General features: G+C 39.4%; 1 pseudogene; it reads right to left on the bottom strand.

The window, feature by feature from the left end:
* Positions 1-10,821: 10,821 nt before the first annotated feature.
* Positions 10,822-11,535, bottom strand: LOC141498380 (RNA polymerase II subunit A C-terminal domain phosphatase SSU72 pseudogene; annotated as a pseudogene).
* Between the last annotated feature and the right edge of the window lie 3,934 nt (positions 11,536-15,469).

Here is a 15,469-nt window from a genome sequence, read left to right as displayed (position 1 = left end):
AACAGCAAGAAAACTCATGGTTTCCCATGTCTGTAAGTAAAAACAAAAGTATGAGTTACAAACAAGATAAACTAAAGATCCTAACACAAGGAGCCCATTTTGTCTGTATTAGGTGTCATTGATACTTGAGGAGATGATAGTTACAGCAGGAATATACGAATATAGAAAGGACATTCCTCATTCCAAAAGAATCAAATAAAGTTGATCAATTGAAGTTACATATTTAGAAGACCGAGTATTAAAAAAAATGAAGGCACACAAGGGAAGAAAGATACTAAGAATCCCTGAGTGAGGTTCAGTGGTGAGAGGAAACAGAAGTGATGAACTGTACCATGGTTTAGTAGAGTGATGAATTTATCTTACTGACCTTGAAGCCATGCCCTGATGTGATCCTGGGCAAATCACTTCCCTTTCAGAGGGTCTCAGTATTCTTGTCTCTCAAAGGAGGAACTTTAAGTGAAATCCAAGGTACCTTCCAACCCAAGATTTATGATTCTATGATCCTATGAATCTTTTAGGAGTTCAGAAAACATCACAAATTTAACAAAGAGAAGTAATAGACCAGATGTTTGGATGTATACTAGAATTTCCTTTCTGTTAAGCATGACTTGTGGGGCAGTTAGGTGGTATGGTAGAACACTAGCCCTGGAGTCAGGAGGATCTTAGTTCAAATGTGACCTCAGTCACTTAAGACTTACTGTGTGACCTTGGGCAAATCATTTAACTCCATTGCCCCATAAAACAAACAAACAAACCAACAAAATACATTACTTATCCTAAACATGGGGCAAGGACCATTTTAAGGGCTGACCCAGAATGATAATTTCTCTTTGGCTCATTATACCCTCATCCAGAATAGATTTGGGGGAAGGAAAGAGGGGATGGAATGGAATAAACAATTAGATAGCACCTACTGTGTACTACATTGTACAAAGCACCTTAAAAACAATAGCAATTATGATATCATTTGAGCTGCACAACAACCCTGAGAGGTAGGAATGGTGCTATCTCTATTTTATAGTTGAGGAAACAGGCAGACAAAGGTGAAGGGACTTGCCCAGGGTCACACAGCTAATAAGTATCTGAGGCCAGATTGAAACTCAGGCCTTCCTGACCACAGGTCTGGAACTCTACTCACTTTACCATCAGCTACTTCCTTCAGAGGATATTCTGTCTAGATCTTCCCAGATAAGGATAAAAGCCTTTGAAGATCCTATGCAAGTACTCAGGGTAACTTTACATATATTGAGTACAGGGCAGTCTCTTCTATAGAAAATGTGAAGGACTCACAGGAACCTATTAATAAACCATAAAATACACACCCCTTCCACCAGCATCCTACCCAATAGTTTTGGAGCTCTTTGATGATAGGGATTCTCTCTTTCTGCCTTTTTATCCCAAGTCCAGCACCTAGCACAATGCCCTTAAGAAATGCCACCTAGTCAGTTCCAGTTCCAGTTCCTAGTTTAGACACTGGGGAGAAATGACAAAAAACAAGACTGCCTAGTATCAAGAAGTTTGCAAGCTATTTTGTGCATCAGTGTGTACATAAGTAAGGAAATAGAAGGTTATTGGAGGGGGTAGCATACTATAAATTAGGGGGAATCAGAAAAGGTTTCCCTTGGTCCCTGAGCTCAACATGAAAGAAATCTAAGAGATCAATAGGAAGGAGATCATTCCAGACCCAGGGGAACCATGGGCAAAAGTGAAAGACAGGAGGACTGGAATGGGGTTGCCTGGGAACAACCAGTAGGCCAGTATGACCAATACAAAGAATTTGTGAAGGGAAATCACATTCAGTCAGTCTGGCAAAGTATACAAGAGCCAGGTTGAGGAGGACCAGACCTGCCAGGCTGATGATTTTGTATTTTATCTTAGAGAAAAGAGACAGCACTGACTTTCTGAATGAGGCAGTAGCATGGTCAGATTGGTCTTTTAGGACTATTGGTCTGGCACCTGGGGCAGGAGAGATCAGAGAAAGAAGACGAAAAGCAGGGAGACTAATTAGTAGGCTATTGCCGGAGTCCAGGGAAGGGGTGATGAGGGCACACGAGGCAGTGTTGACTTTCATCATACAGCGGGATAGTAACCTTCTCACTAAGCTGTGTGTGTGTGGGCTGGACAGCCATCCCTTTGAGCTCAGATTCTGTTTATCAAAGGATGACTGAGGGAAAACAGAACAAACCTTGGTGTTCTTTGGTGTTTCCAGCCTCCCCTTTTGGGGCTCCATTTCCCCCCTGAGGGGGAATTGCTGAGGAAATGTGACTGTCTGCTTACAACCTGAAGCAATTAAAGGGAACACTGGTTAGGATTCTCAGTCTCATTCAGTCCTCTGTTTACTTCTGGAACATTATATTTGGCAATCAGAGGCAAGGAGAAGAGATGCATATGTAGCAGGGAGGAAGAAAGCAATTTCCCTGTATTTTTACAGCCCAAAGAGGTGTACGCAGTAATGGAGGACAAGTGTCCCATTTTTAAAAAAACATATTCTGTCTTTGAAAGTGTTTTTCCCCAGGACTCTGGTAGTTAGATGTAATTGCTATATCCTTGAGTAGAGCAGGCACTAAGAAAGCCCAGCGGAAGGGTTCACAGTTGGCAGAGATATGGTTTGATGAGTGCGACGGCAAAGCTTTTTCTAGAATCTTCTGCTCTCCCACACAGTGACTCATCTGCTGGTCTGAGACATCCACATCTGAAGAATTAAAAGTTAACTCAGTACACCTCTAATTTAGTTATAGGAAATCACAGTCAAAGTTTTCCTGGGTTCAATCTGTCTTTCCTTGGGATAGAGCTTAGTTTATTGTGTTCTAGTGGAAAGATTGGCATCACAAGACAGAAGGTAGCACTTCAGAGGTAAAAGGGAACTCAGAGGCTAGCCAGTCCAACCTGTACCTGAACAAGAATGAAGGCTCATGGGAGTATGTGTAGTTGGTGAGCCTGCTCCTGGAAGAAAGTAGATAGATGGATAGAACAATGACTCTGGAGTCAGAAAGACTTGAGGTCAAATCCGGCCTCGGATACTTCCTGGCTGGGCAACCCTGGGCAAGTTACTTTGCCTCTGTTGTCTCAGTTTCTTCTACTGTAAAATGGTGATAATAACAGCCATCAGGTTTCCAGGGTTGTTGTGAGACTCAAATGAGATAAACATTGGTTAAAGAACTTACATGGTACTTACACATAGTAGATATTTAGTAAAATGTTGTTTTCTTACTGGTTTCTTGCTGTGTAGTCCATGCATTCATGACCCTACTAGCATTTTTATCTTTGTTGTGTCTATCCCTAACAGTGTTTATGGGAGATAGAATTGGAGATGGTAGTGATCTTGGTCATTGGAGAGGCTGGGACAATGAGTCATTGGAAGTCTAGTAACTAGAACCCATAACCAAAGTTTGCTGGCAGTCCATTCTGGTTCACCGACACAATTTCTAGATACAGTTTGCTTGATCCAGAGCAGCAGTGAATTGATGACCCAGGAGCCCAGGCATCAGCTTCTGCAAGCAAAGGAGTGATTTTGTTTATTGGCTATTCTATATTTAGATGTGACTTTGGGGGCTTTTTAGCAACTGTTTTAAGTTTGAACCCATTTTCCCAAATGACCAAAGTGATTTGGAGGAGATGGCACTCATGGGTGGTGCTGTCAAAATGTTCTGTAATTTCTTATCTTAGTATAACTTCTTGGTAAATACTCCTGTATAAAAACTAATTGATGTTAATTGGGTTAAATGATCCTGGAACACTTACCACAGGCTCAATTAATGATATAAGAGAGGTACTAACTATAATGGTGATTTATGTTGGGGAGAACACACCAGAATGGTTGCTTGAGCTGATATGTTTAGATATTCTCTAGGATACTCCTAGAACCCTGAGGGGTAAAATATATGAATAGGGACCCCATGTTGCCAATAAAGACCTCCAGAGTCTAAACAAAGTCTATACATCCAGTACACCCACAGACCTTGGGTTTTGACTTCCTTTATCTATTTTTATTCTGTCTTTTCCAATACAAAGATTGTTTTCTCTGGCAGAGAAAATAGAAACAAAATAAAAGTTAAATAGGTCTGCATTCTCTCTGCTGTCTATCATGATTTCCTATCTATCCTAGGAAATTGTTCTGTCCCTTCTTTGATCTTCTTTTCCTCAATTTAGTTTTAACAAACCTCACTTTTGTTGTCATTATCTTTCCCCACTATCTTCTCTTCATTCTGAGCTTTGGTGGCCCTGGTGTTATTCTTATAGGACCACACCATGCTTTTGTATCGATCCTCTCTTAGCTGCCCTTGCTCTCATTTACATGTCTTTAACAATCCAAGTTGGTTTGATGGAAGCCCTAGGCATTCACATTGGTCTCTTTTGGCAGCTTCCACATTTCCTCCTCATTGAAATCACTCCTCTGGAAATTCAGGATTTAATTCTTGAGAGTTTGTCCTTTCTCCTGGGATACCTTTTCCTAGAGAATTTTAATTTATGGGATCCAATCTATTCTCTCTCTAAAACTGCTGAAATCTGCTCTCAAAATTTAGGGTACTCATCAAACTTTCCCATTTTTCCTTTTAACAGATGGAGTTGTCACTTCCCTCAAGATTTTCATCCCTTGGCAGCAACCAGTTCCTCTTCTTCCTCATTTTCCTCCTCTTCCTTCTTCTCTACCACTCTTTCCTCCTCACAATCATCACCCCCATCAAAGTCCAAACTTTTGTCCATGCCACAAATGTTGGGGACGATCAGCTGGGAGGAAATACATAGTGGGAGGTGGGTCCAAAGGCTCTAAATCTGTTCCCATAGCTACAGGTTCACTGAAACACACTTGGAGGAGTCTGCAGAATATTCAATAGAAATGAATAATAGTAGGGTGATAACCTGGCTCAGGTCTGTTTCTGCCTAAATTCCACCAAAAAAAAATCAGAGCAAGATAAAATAAGAGGGAGGAAGGAGAAAGCACTTTGAAGAAATCCAAACAGTCAAGAGTGGAGTTCAGAAAGGAATGAAAACAAGTTTGGTCAGGAGGTTTGAGGAGGGACTGACCAATCAGAGGAAGATCACAGGTATAGAGGACCAGGAAAGAAGTAAATGTCCAGGGCGAGGGGGCATTCCAGCTGAATCCTAAAGGAAGCCAAAACTTCTAAGAGGTGGAGGTGAGCAAGAAAAACATCCCAGGTAGGGGAGAAGGAGGTAAAGAGGAAGATGATGAAGAGGAGAGTATTTGAGGGAACTTTTTGCAAATGTTCTCAATTTTTAAGTGTGAGGCAAAGCCTCCAGTCAAAAGGGTGGGATGAAGGGGTGGGCAGAATGGGAGACTCCACATGATTGGTTTCCTTGTATTTTGTTTCCTTTTGTATTTTATTTTATTATAGAAAAACATGATTCTGAGGAGTACCTAGACTTCACCAGACTGCCAAAGTGTCACTAGATCCTAGAAAAGTTAGGATCCTACAAGTTCCTCTGTTCATATTTTTGTATAAATAATTATGTACCTAGTTATTTAAATACTGCCTACTTCATTTGGAATGTATCTTTCTTTTTTTATTTTAGGTTTTGTTTGTTTTGCCAGGCAACAGGATAAGTGGCTTGCCCAAGGCCACACAAGCTAGGTAATTATTAAGAATCTGAGGTCAAATTTGAACTCGGGTCCTCCTGACTCTAGGGCCCGTGCTCTATCCACTACCCCAGAAAGTATCTTTCTTGAGGGCAGAGAACTTTCCCCTATTTCTTTGTACTCCCAGAATCCAGCACAATGCCTGAAATATAAGTAGATACTCGTAACTTAATAAATGTTTGTTGAAGCTGAGTGACTGGAAGGAAAATGGCACCCTTGATAGAAACACAGAAGGTAGGAAAAGGGGTAAGTTAGGATGCAGGAAGAGGACAACTAGGTGGGCCAATGGATAGAACTGAGTTCAAATCAGATCTCAGACACTCATTAGCTGTGTGACCTCAGGCAAGTCACTTAAACTTTGTTTACCTCAGTTTCCTCATCTGTAAAACAAACTGGGAAGGAAAAAACAAACCTCTCCTATATCTTTGCCAAGAAAACCTCATATGGGGTCACAGAATGTTGGACACAACTGAACAAGGGGTGAGAAGTTGAGGAGATAATTTTAGTTTGAATTGTAGGACATTAAGGTGGAGATATCCAGCAGGCAGCTGGTGATGTGTGAGTGGTGCTCACCAAAGAGGTGGATATGTAGATTTAGGCACCAACTTCATGGAGAAGATAATTGAACACCAGAGAGCTGATGAGATGATGAAGATAGGATATTTAAAAAAGGGAAAATTTCCCAAGGAAAAACTTTATTCAGCTATTTCCTAATTAGTGGGCATACACTTTGTTTTCAGTTTTTTTAGGTTTTTGCAAGATTATAGGGTTAAGTGGCTTGCCCAAGGCCACACAGCTAGGTAATTATTAAGTATGTCTGAGGCTGGATTTGAACTCATGTACTCCTGACTCCAGGGCCTGTGCTCTATCCACTGCACCACCTAGCCGTCCCTTTTCAGTTTTTTTCTGCTACTACAAAAAAAATACAAATGATTTCTTGCCAACCCTTGTTAGGTGTACTCCCATCCTTGACCAGGAGACTTTTATTTCTATGTATTTTAAACTGTATACAGAAATCCATAGCCTATTCTCAGATAACATTATTTTATCCAGTTGTTCATTTCCCAAATCTGCCCTTTTTTTAAAGCCTTCACCTTTGACAACAGTAATGAAAATTCTGCGTGTGTCCTTAAGGTTTTCAATTTCTTGCCCAAGACTTCATAATCTTACTTACCTTCTCTTACCAACTTCTTCCTCTTCTTAGTCCTACTACTGTTTCTCCTCCTCCCTCCCTTTCTCAATGTCTTTTCCTTCTGGTCCTCCTTTTCTTCAGGTCGTTCTGCTTTATTCTTTCTTCTTCAAATCAAGTCTTTCTCTTTAAGCTCTAACATGTTTTCTTCGACTTCTGTTCTCCATTTTCTCCTGCTTGAGTTTCTCAAGTCTTTCCAGATTCTTCATCTCTAAATTCAATCTCTAGTCTTTTTCACAATCCCCCAAACCATCCAGATCTCCCTCACAATTCCTTCCCTTTCTTAAACTCAATTCCTTCTCTTTTTTTGCAAGACAATGGGTTAAGTGGCTTGCCTAAGGCCACACAGCTAGGTCATGATTAAGTGTCTGAGGTCGGATTTGAACTCAGATCTTCTTGATTCTAAGGCTGATACTTTATTCACTATACCATGTAGCTGCCTCTGAGTGAACCTTTCTGGAGAGCAATTTGAAATTATGCCCAAAGACCAATAAAAATCTGCATACCCTTTGGTCCAGCAATACCAGTACTGGGTCTGTATCCTGAGGAGATTTTTTAAAAGAGTAAAAACCCCACATGTACAAAAATATTCATAGCAGCACTGTTTGTAGTGGCAAAGACTTGGAAACTGAAGCAATGGCTGAATAAATTGTGGTATATGTATGTGATGGAACACTATTGTTGTATAAGAAATCATGAGGGATGGGATTTCAGACAAGCCTGGAAAGACTTACGTGAACTGATGCTGAGTGAAGTGAGCAGAATCAAAAGAACATTATATATCTTAACAACAACATGGGGTGATAATGACTTCCTCACTCCATCAGTGCAATTAAAAGGGACAATTTTAGGGGATCTGTGAAGGAGAACGCCATCTGTATTCAGAGAAGGAACTATGGCATTTGTACAAAGACCAAAGTTTATTATTTTCAATTTTTAAAAGTTGTCTTATATATTATGTAATTTTGTTATCTCTAATGTTTTCATTGTTCCTTTTGGATTCTTTCTTCTCTCCCAAAACACTCAATTTTGATCTATGCATATCATAGATGGAATTGTAAAGACTATATTAGATTGCTTTCTGTTGGGGGGGAGGGGACAGGGAAGGGAGGGAGGGAGAAAAAAATTGTAAAACTCAAAAACCTGCAAAAAATATGATGGGTCTTTATGGACTTGCTTATTTCACCAGTGCAACAATCAGGGACAATTTTAGGGTATTTGTGATGTAGAATATCATCTGTATCCAAAGAAAAAACTGAAATTTAAACAAAGACAAAAGATTATAACTTTTAATTTTTTAGAAAAGGTATCTTATTATGTAATTTTGCTATCTCTTATATTTCATTATTTCATTATTTATTATATTTTATTTATATTATTATTATGCCATATTATTATATTTTATTTACTTTTTTATTTTTCTCTCTCAACACATTCAATTTTGGTCAGTGTTTACATTGCAAACAATGTAAAGACTATCGGACTGCCTTCTGTGGGGGGTGGGGGGAGGGAAGTGAAATTGGAGAACAATTGTAAAATTCAAAATAAGGATGATTGGCAGAAACTACCATTATATATATTATTATATATAATTGGAAAATTACATATAATTATATATGAAAATCATATATATTATATATAATTGGAAAAACATTTCTATAATGGAGAAAAAGATTTATGAATGAAAATTATAATTATGAATAGTATATTTCAATAATAATAATATATAAAATGATTGGCAGAAAGTATCATTATATATCATTGTGTATATAATTGGAAAATTATATATTATATAATTATATATGGAAATTATATATGATTGTATATAAAATTCTATATATAATATATATTATATATATAATTGGAAAAAATAAAATATTTATATAATGGAGAAAAAGGTTTATGAATGAAGAGGTAGGCAATGTAAGGAGGGCCAGGGTCCCTGGAGATGACCCTCTGATTGACCATGGCCAATCACAATGGTAGCACTGCCTAGTCATTGTCAAGTTTCCTTTTCCAGAGCTTATCATGAATCTAGACTTTGCTTAATGCAAAGTGTCTGATTCTGGCTTCAGAACAAGGGAGCAATTAACCCTTTTGTTGTGAATGCAGAGGAAAATTCCAACTTCATACTATTTTGATTCAGATCTTTGTATTCTGTGGACAAATACAGTAAAGAAAAAAGCACAACAGAAATGGTCAAAGGATATGCAAAGGCAATTTTCAGATGAGGAGATCAAAGAAATCCATAGTCATATGAAAAATTGCTCTGAATCATTACTTACTAGAGAAATGCAAATTAAAGTTTCTCTGAGGTATGACATCACACCTCTCAGATTGGCCAATATGACCAGAAAGAACAATTATCATTGTTCAAAGGGATGTGGGAAATCTGGAACAGTAATACCCTGTTGGCTGTGAAGTCATCCAGCCTTTCTGGAGAGCAATTTGGAACTATGTCCAAAGGGCAACAAAAATGTGTACATCCTTTGATCCAGCTATACCACTACTGGGTCGATCCCTTGAAGAGATGATGAAAAAGGGTAAAAGCATCCCTTGTACAAAAATATTCATAGCACCCCTGTTTGTGGTGGTAAAGAATTGGAAATCAAGTAAATGTTCTTCAATTGGGGAATGGCTTGACAAACTGTGGTATATGTATGTCATGGAACACTGTTGTTCTGTTAGAAACCAGGAGGGAATGGGAATTCAGGGAAACCTGGAGGGTTTTGCATGAACTGATCCTGAGTGAGATGAGCAGAATCAGAAAAACACTGTATACCCTAATAGCAACATGGGGATGATAATCAGCTTTGATGGACTTGCTCATTTCATCAGTGCAACAATCAGGGATAATTTGGGGCTGTCTGCAAGAGAGAATACCATCTTGTATCCAGAGAAAGAATTGTGGAGTTTGAACAAAGACCAAGGACAATTACCTTTAATTAAGAAAAAACCTGGGGCAGCTAGGTGGTGCAGTGGATAAAGCACGGGCCCTGGAGTCAGGAGTACCTGGGTTCAAATCTGCTCTCAAACACTTAGTAATTACTTAGTTGTGTGGCCTTAGGCAAACCACTTAACCCCATTTGCCTTGAAAAACCTAAAAAAAAAAGAAAAAACTGATTATCTTATTATCTGATCTTGCTATCTCTTATACTTTGTTTCTGGAGGATGTGATTTTTTGCTATTAAATTCAGCTTGGATCACTGTATACCATGGAAACAAAGTAAAGACTGGCAAACTGTCTTCTGTGGGGGGGGGGTGAAAAAAGGGAAGTAAGATTAGGGGGAAAATTGTAAAACTGAAAATAAATAAAATCTTTATAAAAAAAGAAAAATGCAGAACTAAAGATTTTAATTAGAAAACTATAAACCAGGGTGGCTAGGTGGTGCAGTGGATAAAGCACTGGCCTTGGAGTCAGAAGTACCTGGGTTCAAATCCGGTCTCAGACACTTAATAATTACCTAGCTGTGTGGCCTTGGGCAAGCCACTTAACCCCGTTTGCCTTGCAAAAACCTAAAAACAAAATAAAAAAGAAAACTAAACCTTTTGATTTAAAGAATATAATATTCATTTTTATTAATTTTACACTTATGAAGAAAAGTAAGAGCAGAAAAAATGGGGATTTTTTCCCCCAAATGTCTTTTACATAGATTTCTTATTTTTGAAGAAAGTAAGAGCAGAAAAAATGGGGATTTTTTTTCCCAATGTCTTTTACATAGGTTTCTTGTTTTTTCTATACAGTTTTCTTGAGTAATAATGGCTTCTTCTGGAATAATACCTGAAAGGAAAAACAAAGAACATGAAGGAAAAAATCATTAACAAAAGAAAATTTTGAAGATGTCCTTTGGACAGGCAAGCACCTGCACAGGAGTGGGGGAGGAAGGAATGGTCATAACACTTGATGTTTACGTTCCATTTAAGGGGGGCTGAGGGGAGATGGGGAGGAGGAGGTGGAGAGAGGGGAGGGGAGGGGAAGAGGGGGAAAGGGTAAGGAATAGAAAGCTTGACGTACTTTAATAGTTTGCTGACTGGGAATCCAGTGTAGGGATCAGTAGAAACAGACGGTGTGAAGGAACTTCTTTCTGTTTTTCAGCTCGAAGGCCTGCAAGAGATCTCCAATCTCGTTCTCCATGTCATTGGTGTATTGAATTCTCTGACAGATCTCGCAAATGAGAAAGGCTCCTATAATGGCATCTTCTTCGTTATCATTAATTTCTACGTTGATGACGTGAACGGGCTGGCAACTCTCTTGCTCTCTGGAATTCAAGCTTTCAACCACTCTGTCATAGACTCTCTCTTCACAGGTAAGAATGAGGTCAAAGACATCGGTGCAATTCTGGAATCTTTCTGGCTTAGGCTTGATTCTCTTATTTCTATCAAGCATATGCAAGAGCCCATTGTGGGTATAGAATAGTTCATCTTTTCTCACGAGATCTTGGTATATCTGGTCATACGTTGTTTGGAAGTCGTAAACGTTTGGCTTATCTGGTGATGGACCTGGAATTCTCACTTGACTCCCGGTCCCAAACGATCTGACACTGAAGCCGCGTCGCTGAAGGACTCTGTGGGCCTCCATACTTCGGTTCTGGTTACTAGCGCATACCACTGCCACTCGAAGTGGTAGCGCCGGCATGATGGTTGATGAAGTCAGAATAGCAAGGGGAAAACCGACCACAAGAAGAGTAAGGGTCTGGAGCGTTGCTTCCCACCTTGCGTACAGTCCAATGGCCGACAACTTCTACCTCAGCTTGGCATGCGCAAGATGGCTGCCGCCCCACTGTGACGCAACAGACGCCACCCCGACGTAATGACGTTATGCCTTCCTTTTTACGTTTGACCTCTCTGAACCCCAATTTTCCTTAAAAATTAGTTCAGGAAACATTTTCTTGCCTTTTCCTGATCCCTGAACTCGTAGTCCTCCTCCTTGTCAAAAAATTACCTTGCGTTTACATTGCTCATCTTTCTATGGGTCCATGGCATCTTCCCAATCGAGAACTCTCAGTGAAACAAATCGCTTTATTTTGATCTTTCTTTCTGGGACACCTCATATACTTTCATGTAGACTGACAGATTGACTCTACTATCAGTAAAATATATTTTTCTTTCAGTAGAGAAGTGACACAGGTTACGAACAGAATGAGTGATTTCTTATCAAGTATGGTGTCACTTGGCTCTTCTGAATTGTTATGGAGGAGGGGAAGCTCCACCACAGTAGTCAGACGGCTGCTCTCAGGTTCAGGTTTACTTGAATTCAATTCCATTTCTTGCATATACTATATGATCCTGATCACGACAATTTCACAAAACTCCAGGTAATTATTTAAGACTATAAGTTGCAGAGAAGGAACCAATCTTCATTAGCAAATGGTTTCCTCAAGTTCCCTAAATTAATTCTTATAATCCAGGATCTAATCCAAAAAACAATTTAAGAGTGGAGAGTCATTGAGAAGTTGTTGTCATATTTAACAATAATAATCCTAGCTAATATTCATATAGTATCGACTAGCACTCTGTTAAGCACCTTAAAATTATGATGTCATTTTATTCTCACAACTTTAAGGAGTTAGATATAGTTATTATTTCCATTTTATACTTGAGGAATCTGAGACAGACAATGGCTTAACCAGTGACCCACTTATATAAAAATGTTTATACGGTTTTTTTCAAAGTAAATGTGGTTAAGTGACTTGCCCAAGGTCACACAACTACGTAATTATTAAGTGTCTCAGGTAAGATTTGAACTCAGGTCCTCCTGACTCCAGCACCGGTGTGCTATCTACTGCACCACCTAGCCGTCCCCATAAAAATATTTTTAGCAGCTCTTTTTGTGGTGACAAAGAATTGGACACTGAGGGGATGCTTATCAATTGAGGAATGACCAAACAAGTTATGGTACATGAATATGATAGAACACAATTATTCTGTAAGGAATCATAACCAACCAGCCTTCAGAAAACCTGGAAATATTTCCCTGAAATGATTGTGAAAGCAGTGAGCAAAACTAGGAGAACACTGTTAACACAGTAACAGTAACATTGTCAGATAGTCACCTATATTGGAACTCATCTCTTCTCAACAGTTCACTGATCAAGGACAATTCTTTTTTTTTTTTTGAGTTTTTTTTTTATTTTTTTTATTTTATTTTTTTAATTCTCATTTTGTACAATTGTTTTTTTTACATTAATAAAATATTCTTGTTTAAGAGTAAACAAAATACCCCCCCATAAGTATAGACTTGCTTGAGCAATACAGGGGAGAGAAAAAAATTAAAATTAAGAAAAATAATAGTAATAATTGTAGGTATGGCCAGGTGGCGCAATGGACGAAGCACCAGCACTGGAGCCACGAGCACCCGAGCCCACATCCAGCCCCGTAAACCCAACAATCACCCAGCCTTGTGACATGCAAGCCACCCGATCCCCACTGCCCTGTAAAAACCAAAAAGAAAAAAAAAAGACCCAAAATAAAATAAAATAGTAATAATAATAGCGGTGGCTGGGTAGCAGACAGAGCATTGGCCTTTCAGCCAGGAGCACCCGTGTCCAAATCCAACCTCAGACAACCAATGATCACCCTGCTATGCGTCTCCAGGTAGGCCACCCAGCCCCATTTTCCCTGCACCCTCCCCCAAATAATAATAATAAAAAATGTGCTTCAGTCTTTGTTCCAACACCAACCACTATGTTGTGGGTGGATCACATTCTTTATGGTAAGTCCATCGCAAACTTTACTTCCATATTTTTCCAACATTGCTATTGCTGATTGCCAACTCCCTCCTTTTGTATTTCTCCACTACCATTTACTCTATTTTCTCTCTCCTTTCACTGACTCTGCTGTAGGGTAGCTGAGTGGCACAGCAGACAGATCCCAGGCCCTGGGGCCAAGAGGCCCTGAACCCCCATACCACCCCTTAGGCCCAGCATCCACCTGGCCCTATGGTCCTGGACAGGACCTTCCAATCCCAGCCCCTTGCAGGAAGTAAAAAAGAAAATGTGTTATATCTGACCACTCTCCCCCCATGGTCCATCCTCTCCTCCTTTATTCACATCCCCACCCCTTCCCCCTGCTCCCCCCTCCTTTTTACTCCAGATGTCTATACCCCATTGAGTATATATGCTGTTTCCTGTCCTAGCCACCTCTGATGAGAGCAAAGCTTCCCTCATTCCCCCTTGCCTCCCCCTTCCATATCATGGCAATAGCTCATTGTAATAAAGAAAAATCTTATTATAAGAGATATCTTGGCCTATTCCCCCTCTCCTTTTTCTTTCTCCCATCACATTTCCCTTTTATTCTATTGACTCCATTTTTACACCATATTTTATCTTCGAATTCAGCTTTCTCCTGTGCTTCAACTATAAAAGTTCCCTCTACCTGCTCTATTAACTGAGAAGGTTCATATGAGTATGATCAGTGTCATTTTTCTATGCAGGAATACATGCAGTTCGTCATTAAGTCCCTCATATTTTCCCCCTTTCCTCCACTCTCTATGCTTCACCTGAGTCCTGCATTTGAAGATCAAACCTTCTGTTCATCTCTCACCATTCCAAAAGGAACATTTGAAATTCCCCTGTTTCATTGAAAGTCCATCTTTTTCCCTGGAAGAGGACATTCAGCCTTGCTGGGTAGTTCATTCTTGGCTGTATTCTAAGCTCTTTTGCCTTCCAGTATATTATATTCCAAGCCCTACGAGCTTCCAGTGTACTTGCTGCTAAGTCCTGTGTGATCCTGACTGCAGCTCCACAATATTTGAACTGTGTCCTTCTGGCTACTTATATTTTCTCTTTGACTTGGCAGTTCTGGAACTTGGCTATAATATTCCTAGGGGTTGGTTTTTTGGGATCTCTTTCTTGGTGGATCAGTGGATTCTCTCCATTTCTATTTTGCCCTCTGCTTCTAGACTATCAGGGCAATTTTCCTATAGTAATTGTTTGAAAATGATGTCAAGGCTCTTTTCCTGATCATGACTTTCAGGTAGTTCAATAATTTTTAAATTATCTTTCCTAAGTCTGTTTTCCATATCAGTTGTTTTTTCAATGAAATATTTCACATTTTCTTCTAATTTTTCATTTTTTTGGTTTTGAAGTATTGATTCCTGATTTATGGAAAATTCATCAATCTCCCTGAATTCTATTCTTTGTCTGAAGGATTTCTTCTCCTCAGAGAGTTTTCTTATCTCTTTTTCCATCTGGCCAATTTTGCTTTTTAAAGCATTCTTCTCCTAAATAACTTTTTGAACTGTTTTATCCATTTGACCTAAGCTGGTTTTTAGCATGCTATTTTCTTCAGCATTTTTTTGGATTTCCTTGACTAGGCTACTGACTTCATTTTCATGTTTTTCCTGCATCTCTCTCCTTTCTTTTCCCAGTTTTTCTTCCAACTCCCTCATTTGATTTTCAAAGTCTTTTTTGACCTCTGTCATAGCCTGAGCCCAATTTCTGTTTTTCTTGGAGTCTTTAGATGCAGGAGCTTGTGCTTCCTCATCTGCAGACTGAGTATATTGATCCTTCTTGGGATCATACATAATGTATTTCTCAATGGTCTTCATCTTTTTTCTCTGCTTGCTCATTTTCCCAGCCGGCGCCTGTTTTTGGGGTGCTTCCTGAGCTTTTGGGACACTCCCACAAGGGTCTCAGTGTGTGAGGCTCTGTCCTCCCTCCTGGTCTGTGAATGACCATATGCTC

The sequence above is a fragment of the Macrotis lagotis genome, chromosome X, assembly GCF_037893015.1.
Source record: "Macrotis lagotis isolate mMagLag1 chromosome X, bilby.v1.9.chrom.fasta, whole genome shotgun sequence".
Lineage (NCBI taxonomy): Eukaryota > Metazoa > Chordata > Mammalia > Peramelemorphia > Peramelidae > Macrotis > Macrotis lagotis.
Note: the sequence above shows the minus strand (reverse complement) of the source record. Positions and strands in the feature narration are given on the sequence as shown.